This window comes from Schistosoma haematobium, chromosome 5, assembly GCF_000699445.3.
Source record: "Schistosoma haematobium chromosome 5, whole genome shotgun sequence".
NCBI classification, from domain to species: domain Eukaryota; kingdom Metazoa; phylum Platyhelminthes; class Trematoda; order Strigeidida; family Schistosomatidae; genus Schistosoma; species Schistosoma haematobium.
This window is the reverse complement of record NC_067200.1, coordinates 1,828,510-1,837,870: the sequence shown is the minus strand read 5'-3', so window position 1 is coordinate 1,837,870 and position 9,361 is coordinate 1,828,510.

Genomic DNA, 9,361 nt, shown 5'->3' with positions numbered 1-9,361 from the left:
TTAGTGAGTAGAACCTCTTTGGCAGTGGCTGTATACGCATGGCCATGTGAGAGAGTTTCGAGAGAGAGAGAGAGCTAACTCTCTCCACCCTCGGTCGTACCATGGCATTTGGGGGTATATAATTCTTGAGTTTACATTTCACATATTAGACAACATTATGTTTTTTTTATTACATTATAATTGTTAAAATGATATTCACTTATAGAAACTACTGTCATGTACTGACTAGCATTTGAATTCAGGACGCATGTTGTGTCCCATTTGAGACTTGTCATTTGGATGTATCTGCATCTCAGAGTTAATGTTCACTCTGGGACTCGAACTCAGTACCATTTGTTTCAAATGTCATCGAGCTATTCACTTAGTTACTGATTCTTATTAAGATATAATGATGATTTCTTAAATTTCTAAAAGATGAATAAAACGTTTAAAAACTCTGGATTATAATTAAAACATACCAAAGTTGAATCTTAATATTCTTAGCTTGATAATTGTGAAAATAGGGATAAATTCATGGTTGAGTAAAGTCAATGGTAGAATAGATAGGACAGATAGGACAAATAAACACAAGCAAAAGGTTGAATGTATTTGACCTTAATGCTTTGTTTAAGTTTACTAGAATGAAGAAGATTGTTGTTTCTTCCATAGTTGATTTTTCATAAAGAACTAACAAATATATTGTATTCCTATATAAGGCTACCATTTAGGAACTCTTCAATATCTTTAATCATGATGTAACAGCTATCTAGCCTACTTACTTATTTACACCTGCAACCCCTCGTGAAGGAGCATAAGCTGCTCACCAGCATTCTCCATCCAACACTGTCCCGAAAAATCCTTTCCAGCTCTTTCCAGTTGTTATTCATTCTTTTCATATCTCATTCCATTTCCCGACATAATGTGTTCTTCAGCCTTCTACTTTTCCGATTCCATTCACAATTCCAAGTTAGAGATTGCTTCGTGATCCAGTTTGATAATTTACGTAATGTATGTTCTATCCATTTCTATTGTCTTTTCCTAATTTCCTCTTCAGCTGTTAACAGTTTTCTATGAAATAGTGTCTATGTATTACTGACCTAATATTCTGTTGCATATAACTTTGTTTATTAGTATTATCTCAACCAGTTGGTTTATCGTTTTCCTTTTATTGGAAGGGGTATCAGGAGGATTCTATCCATGTTACTGCGGTTTCATAGGGAGTTTACATAATTGAAACTATACTGCCTATTTTAGTCGTGCTAATTAAGAATAAAAAATGTGAAATTGACTTAACATATCAGTAAGTGTGAAGTGTTAGTGTTCATATTAGGGTACTGCATTAATTTACAGTTAATCATGACGAACAATCCACTGTCTTTTCTTGATTTCCTCTTCAGTTAGAAGTTGGTTTGTCTTCTCCTACAGTAGGCTGTTACTGATAGTATTCAGCCAGTGAATGTTGAGTATCTTACATAGACAATTTTTTATAAATACTTGTACCTTCTTGATGATGGTTGTAGTAGTTCTCGAAGTTTCAGCTCCGTAGAGTAGAACTGTCTTGAGATTCGTACTATAGATTGTGACTTTGATATTAGTTGATAGTTGTTTTGAGTTCCATATATTCTTCAATTGTAGGAATGCGGCTTTTGCTTTGAAAATCCACGCATTTACATCTGCATCTGATCCTCCTTGTTCATCGATGATGCTTCCGAAGTACGTGAAAGGTTTCACCTGTTACAGAGTTTTTCTATCAAGTGTGATTGGTTTGGTGTTCCTCGTGTTGTATTTGAGGATGTTGCATTTTCCATTGTGTATATTAAGACCTATTGATGTAGAGGCTACTACTACACTTGTTGTCTTGATCTACATTTGTTAGTGTGTTTAAGATAGAAGAGTTAATGTTATCTGCAAAGTTCAAATCGTCTAGTTGCATCCAAGTTATCCATTGTATTCTATGCTTTCCCTCAGATACCAAGGTTTTCATAATCCAGTCGACTACCAAAAAAAAAGAGAAAAGGAGAGAGTAGGCACCCTTATCTGACACCAGTCCTCTTTTGTAATGCGTCTAACAAGATTAGTTCATTGTCACGAAAAACAACTGAGTAATTAAAGTAAATAAATAAGCTATCGATTGAATAACGCCCATTAAATAGTATTGACCAATTATCTTCTAAAACAACACAAAAAAAAAATCGATTCAGAATAAAATTGATTCTTTTTTTTTTTAGTTTTTTTTTCATTGTTACTAAGTGAGATTTCTCATTTGTAAAATTGATTAGTTTCTTTTTTTTTTTTAATTTTTCAATTCACCTACATAAATGACTTTTGTTTTTCTTCTTTTATTTCAATCAATAATAATTGATAGGAACCATTGATTATATAATACAAACTAAATGATTGATCAAGTGAAGTTTTATTTTATTGATTTAAATCAGATCATATATGTATGTAATTAGTTGCTAAGAGATTCATTATGAAACATTGAATTGTGATTGATCATAAAGTTTAACATTTATAGTGTTATATAAAAGCTTTCAAGGGACATATTCTAAGTGAACGGTACTGAGTGAGGTTAGATGTAGGGTATTAGGGAATGGTGATAAATCAGTTGATGAGGTTGTGAATCTTCTTCGACTGAGATGGTTGGGCCACGTGTTACGTATGCCTGAACACCGATTACCACGACGTGCAATGCTAACCGGTGTTGGGGGCAGCCAAACCAAAACGTGGCATCAGTCATTGAAGTCACTAACTTCTAGTCTTAGCCATGTTTGTAGATGCAGACTACTTGGTTGAGGTCCGCACGACTATCGTAACCAATGGTTGAAGACTCTTGGTAACATGACTCAGAATCGATCACAATAGCTTCGGTGTATACACTCTCTGTCTTCCCTTAAACTAAGAGATTAAAATCGCTCCATATCTTTCTTTCTACGAACTAATTCTTTCTTCCTGTACTATATCCTTATACACCATCATTCTTTATAGATCACTACTATTAAAATGACAACTTCTACGAATTTGATGTTCATCTTGTTGTGCTAATGAGGTATAGAAACTTGAACCGATGAATATATGTGCCTGGTCCTACGTTGTTGCTGACTGACTGAGTTCGAATTCCAAAGTGAACATCAACTTTGAGATGCTAGTACATCCACGACTGACGAGTCCCAAATAGGACGAAATGTGCGTCAAAATGAATTCCACTGCTAGCCGCTATCCATCTTCGCAGATAATGCTTATGAATTAAGGTTACATCAACCCCATTACGCACAGTTTATACATGTGCCAATAAAAGACTGATCAATTGCAGTTCTAAACATCAATGGGAAGATTCAAATAAACAATACCAGGTGTATTCTGAGGTTTATTGAAGCATTGGCTATATGGAAATTGAAACCTATTTTATGTGTTTAAAAACAATTTGTTATTATCGTTAACCTACCCTGGTAATACTGATTTATTATCCAGAGTGGTTATTACATTGTTTCTGTGTATTTTATGTTTTTGTTTTGTTATAGTTTACTTTTAATCTGTCTAGTTGACATTTTAGTTTTCATATAAAAATATCTTAACAAGTATATGTGTGATCAGATTGTTTGGAATGTATTGAATTTAATAGTTGAATTCATGAGTCGATGTGAGCTAAGCTACCATGGAAAACCTGGAGTCACTGGATGGTCCCAGTACGGGACTCTTCGGTAATGCTCATCAACGATCTTGCACGCGAGATTCGAACACAGGAACTTCGATCTAGCATGTGAACGCTTAACCTCTAGACCACTGAGCCAGCATCAAACCTCCATCGATTCATGAATGGCTGCGCAACCATTCATCGATTGTCTAAGGTAGATCCCTGTCTTTACATGACAGGGATTAGACTCCACTGGTCATAGCTTATCACTAGAACTCCACGAAATCAACTTGTGAGCATATGATGTATTGCAAAAATATACCACATAGTTATGATAACCTTCGTCTTCTCATTGCATTATCAAAATTTATCAGAAGGACTATTTGTTTTAATGATTTAAATCTTTTATTTTATTGAATTCTAAAGTTAAATTGAAGTCTTTAATTGAGAAGATTAATGAAATGTAGAATAAGCAGAAATGAATGATAGTTAACATCTCTACTTTTATTGTTTGTGACTTAATGGCAATATTGAGGTCATCCACACAAGATGTACATATACCAATAAGAAAGACTGATCCATTGAAAGCCTAAACATCAATGGGAAGATTTAAACAACCAAATACAAAACTGAATTACAATGGGTAATAAGTGAAAGAATATCAGTAAACAAAACTAAACAGTTTTGTATCCAGAAGTAGTTTGCAATAAATTCTAGAGCGTTCGAATCCCTCGAGTGGGATCGTGGATGCGCACTGCTGAGAAGTCTCATATTAGGACCAAAACGGTCAACCAGTGCTTCCAGATTTTCCATGGTGGTCTGAAATCTTAAATGAGAACATTAAGTCAGAAGGCTGATCATAAGATTTATCAACTTCTACACCTAATTCAATCAATCAGTCTTGTTTATGGCTACGAAAACATTGAGATGGTGTAGAAGATTTGTAGCTCAGGTGAATGATTATGATGGAGTTTTGTTCTTTGAGCTGGATGATTTGGTTGTGAAGCTTTCATTGTTCTTCTGAACGACATCATCAGCACAAACTTCAAATAGAAGTCTATCAAACCATTCAGCTCAGAGAATAAAACTCCATCAAAATACGAAAACATTGCTGAAGATATGTGACAACAATATTGTTGTGTTAATTAATGTTTATTAGTCAAGTTATCATTGATTAAAGTCGACAACGCCCTATAACGTAATGTATGTTTGACATTATGGTTAGCGTAAGTAGTGATTCATGAATTACACTCAACATGCAATCTGTTGTCTACATTCGGTCTTTCTAAATGGCATTTATGGTCACACTAATCCTTACCGATGAAAGTGATTACCAGGTGTATTCTACTGAACTGATGAAGGAGTTCATGTTTATTAGTATTCTGATCTATGATAATGAATGTGATGTCATCGATGTTTCAGCAGTAAATATCTAGTTTAAGGGAGTTCATTTCCTAATCTTTTTACTGAGTAATCAACTAAAATTAGGTCTATAACCCATAACTATTCCATCATTTTGTTCATAATAAGTATTACGGAAAACAAAAGAGACGTTCAGAGTACATCTTAGCAGTAATTCTTTCAGACTATCCTTGGGGAAGCCAATGATGATTTGCTTTTCCGATATTTGCTTGCACATAAATTCATTTGTTTTAAATAGTGGTACTTAAGTGAACAGAGATATGATATCTAGTGAGATCATGTTTTCTACTAATATTAATGTCTGTAGCGTGGGGTCGAGTCACGTTTGACTATGATCACCACTACATGAAGACTACGTGCCAGTTAACCGATAAAATCCCCCGTAAGGCAGTTGATGGCTGTAGTCGAGATGTATTTGTTGGCGATCTCGTGGTATCAAAAGAATACCGAGATCGTGCAAAAGGAGCACAAATGTGGTTACCGAGCGTAACCGAATTCGTGCAAGGTCACAATCAATGAAGTAGTAGATGGCTGTCTTTAGTACAATTAAACAAAGGAGCACAGTAAAACAATCACCGGTACAATTGATTATAATAATGATTATTTCCATTAAATCAATCGCGTTCTCTTGATAAAAGTAGGTCACTACATGTCTTCCACTTCGGTAAGAAAGTCGAAAACATCTTCTACAATCCTTCTTATGACTGATTTGTGCGGTGGCTCTACGATTCAATCTAAACATTTCACAATTTTAGGATATAAATAATTATACATCTCTAAAACTGAATGGAGATGAATATCTGACCTATGAACTCTGGGTAAATCAAACAATTATGATGTATTCATTTCAATCAGTTTAATTCATGAAGCTTAGACAAACTTATCCTGTTCTCCTTCACTTCTATAAATGAATTTTAAAATTCAGTTATAAAGTATAATACTTGGTAACTGGATGTTATATACGGATATAAGAAAATTAGTAGTTCTATGTAGGTGGTTTCAATCATTTAAGTAGGTGGACAATAGATGGTATGATATTTTGTTTATAATCTAGTGTCATATGATTAATAGAATGGCTCAGAGATAAGCTTAAACTAGTTATGCTAATTATGTGATTCGATGCTAATGATATTGAGATTAGGGTATATATTTGATAAGTAACCTGGTAGATTAACAGTTTATCTTACCTCTTTGTATACATCATTTGATTAACTTGTTATCAGTATGATCATTTAGATGTTTTAATGAAATCATTTCTATCAGAGTTTAGTGAGGTAATTTGACGCCTGATAAAAACGGCTTCAGCAAACTTCAGAAAATTGGAGTTTATCTGCTTACTAATCAACTTGAAGGATTGCAAGGTATTGACTTGATGTCCTGTATCAAGGAGATGTTTGGTGATTACACAGTTTAGAGTCTGTTTTTCTCATGTTCTCAGACGTTTTGGAACATGTTCCAAAAGGAGATGGTTATTAATCTTTCCTTATCTTAGTGACAAATATTCCTTCACTGCATCTTAAGATTTTACTTCTTTTTCTTTAAACTCCTTCTTGCATCGATGGATAGTGGTTTCGTCCTATTTGGGAATCATCAGCTGGATGTACCTACATCTCACAGTTGGTGTTCACTCTGAGATTCGAACCCGGTACCATTCGCGTCATACGCCATCGTGTTATCCACTTAGCTAATGAGTCCTGATAGGCAATATCGAGGCAGTCCGCACGGGATGCACATATACTAACAAGAGCCTGATCAATTGCAGTCCTAAATAACAATGGGAAGATACAACACCAAGTGAATACCTTTCTAGCATCATTGAGTTTTATTTCAACTATCTTCCAAATTAATACTCTAATTAACTGAGCTCTATCCACTCTATATTCCTGTCAATGTTTATTCATTATATAATCACTTGTTTCTAGCCGTTCGAACTGTTGTCATAATCAATGTTGTCACAATGTTCTTTTACATTAGGTATATATTTACAATATTCAGAGTATTTACACCCCTGCTATACTATACGAATATGTCTTCAATATAACTTCCAATCAAACCCTCCCATGTAAGTCATTGAAACCCATTTTGTAATTAGGATTTCTAAATATCACAGGTTGTAAACAGCTGACGAGAACCAAATGAAATAAAATGAATTCATGCTATTCTGCTAGAATCTTTGGTTCTTGCACCTTTATGGAAAACCTGGAAGCACTGGATGGCTGTTTCGTCCTAATATGAGACCCCTCAGTAGTATGCATCCACGATCCCGCCTACTGTATTCCAACCAAGGACCTCTCGGTTTCATGTGCGAACGCTTAACCTCTAGACCACTGAGCCGGTCGGCGTACAGTGGTGTTGACGTTTAAGTCCAACCAATGCACGAACTTGCCCCACTGCTCACTATGCACGCGGGATTCGAACCCAGGACCTGGAAGAGCTGGACGACGGTTTCGTCCTAGTTTCTAATTTGAAGATTGACTTGTTCAGTGACATACCTTAAAATGTTAATCTCTATCTTAATAACGTCTATTACATGCTAGTTTCTGACATTGAGAAATTCGTTAAAATCATGTTATGGGATATGTTTATCATTGTTAGGAATAACTATTCATTTCTTTGATTAACTATTTTAGCATGAAGTGATTCCAATGTGATTGGATGGTGACTAAACTAATCAGTCTATTGATAAACATACTAATTATTACCTGTATTTTGATATTTCATGTAGTTGTACTCAAATTCTACTTTGTATTAAGGTTACCACACAAATGTATAATTCATGCCTTAATCTAATTGACACTTTTCAATTGAATATGAAGCGGATAACTCGACTATTGTATCAATATCGTTAATTTTCTTTCATCTTATTGTTATAATTGATTATTGGTAGAATAAATAGACAATGATGTACGATGGCGTAATTTCGTGAATTAACTAAAGTTGAACACTAACACCGTTGGATACCCTCTCAGTGGTTTAATGGTTGAGCGCTTGCGCGCGAGACTAATACGTTCCAAGTTCGAATCTCGCGGGAGGTGAGATCGTTCAGGCACACTGCCGAGAAGTCTCATACTAGGTTAAAACGACCGTCTAGTGCTTACAGATTTTCAATAGTCATCTAGCTTTAATTGACTCATGAATTCAACGATTAGATTATAATGTTTTATTATTTCATATATACGAACGTTTACTAAACATACAACAAATAATCTAATTAATCAACAATGAACTTATATTGGTTTATAACACTATTGACTGGTTCAATCAAAGAGTGCAATTAATAACGATTATTTATCAATGACCTATTTATGGTGCAATTATTTTAAAGTTTTTTTTTAAAATAAAATCTTGATCATAAGACTGAACTGTGGTGTATGCTACTCATGTCGACCAATGTACTATGTCTTATTAATCGAAAGTGAAATGCTTAAACGCAAAAGGGTTAACATAATCGATAGAAATAGAATGAGAATAGAAACTGATTAGTGTAGAAATGAAAGGATAATGTTGTAGTCTTAGACGATCGATGAACATTTTGCAAATCAATTATTTACTGTATAGTTCTCAGATTATACTAAGTGATTCTGTAATTTTGTAATCCAAATACATTTGCTTAGTCCCTCGTTGTGCTCTCGTTTACAATAGAACCAGTAAGTTGTAGAGTAAAAGCCAAAGAACACACTACGTCGGGGAATAGAAGTAGATATGAAAAGGATGAATAACAACTGGAAGGCTCTGGGAAGGATTGCCCAGGACAGGGTTGGATGGAGAATGCAGATGAGCGGCCTATACCCCTTCACGAGGAGTAACAGTCGTAAGTAAGTAAGTTAATTACGATAGTGCTCATAGACTTAACTATATTAAATTTGGATGGAGAATGCTGGTGAGCAGGCAATGCTCCTCCACGAGGGGTGATACGTATAAGTAAGTAAGTAAGCAAGTAAAGCAAAGTAAACTAAGTAAAGTAAGTAAGTAAGTAAGTTAGGAAGTAGGTAAGTAAGTAAGTAATTTCATATCAACTATGAAGTACATTTGTCGATCTGTTAGATCTTTCATCTGTTTTTTGTAGTTTAGCTAATAAGTAAACCAGAACGTATAAACCTTAAATGACTCTACGAAAACTTTAAGATTATCAAATAAATGAGATTCATATTCTGGTGTTGGGATATCCAGGAAAAATATCCCAAAAATTATTCTATCAAGTCTAATGCTATTCTTGGACTTGAAGATGGTATTATTCTCTTATTGGTCAGTGCTTATTTCACGTGTCACTTTCCTACTGGTCAATATTTTACAATGTTATTTTACATTTTATGGTACGTTGTGATC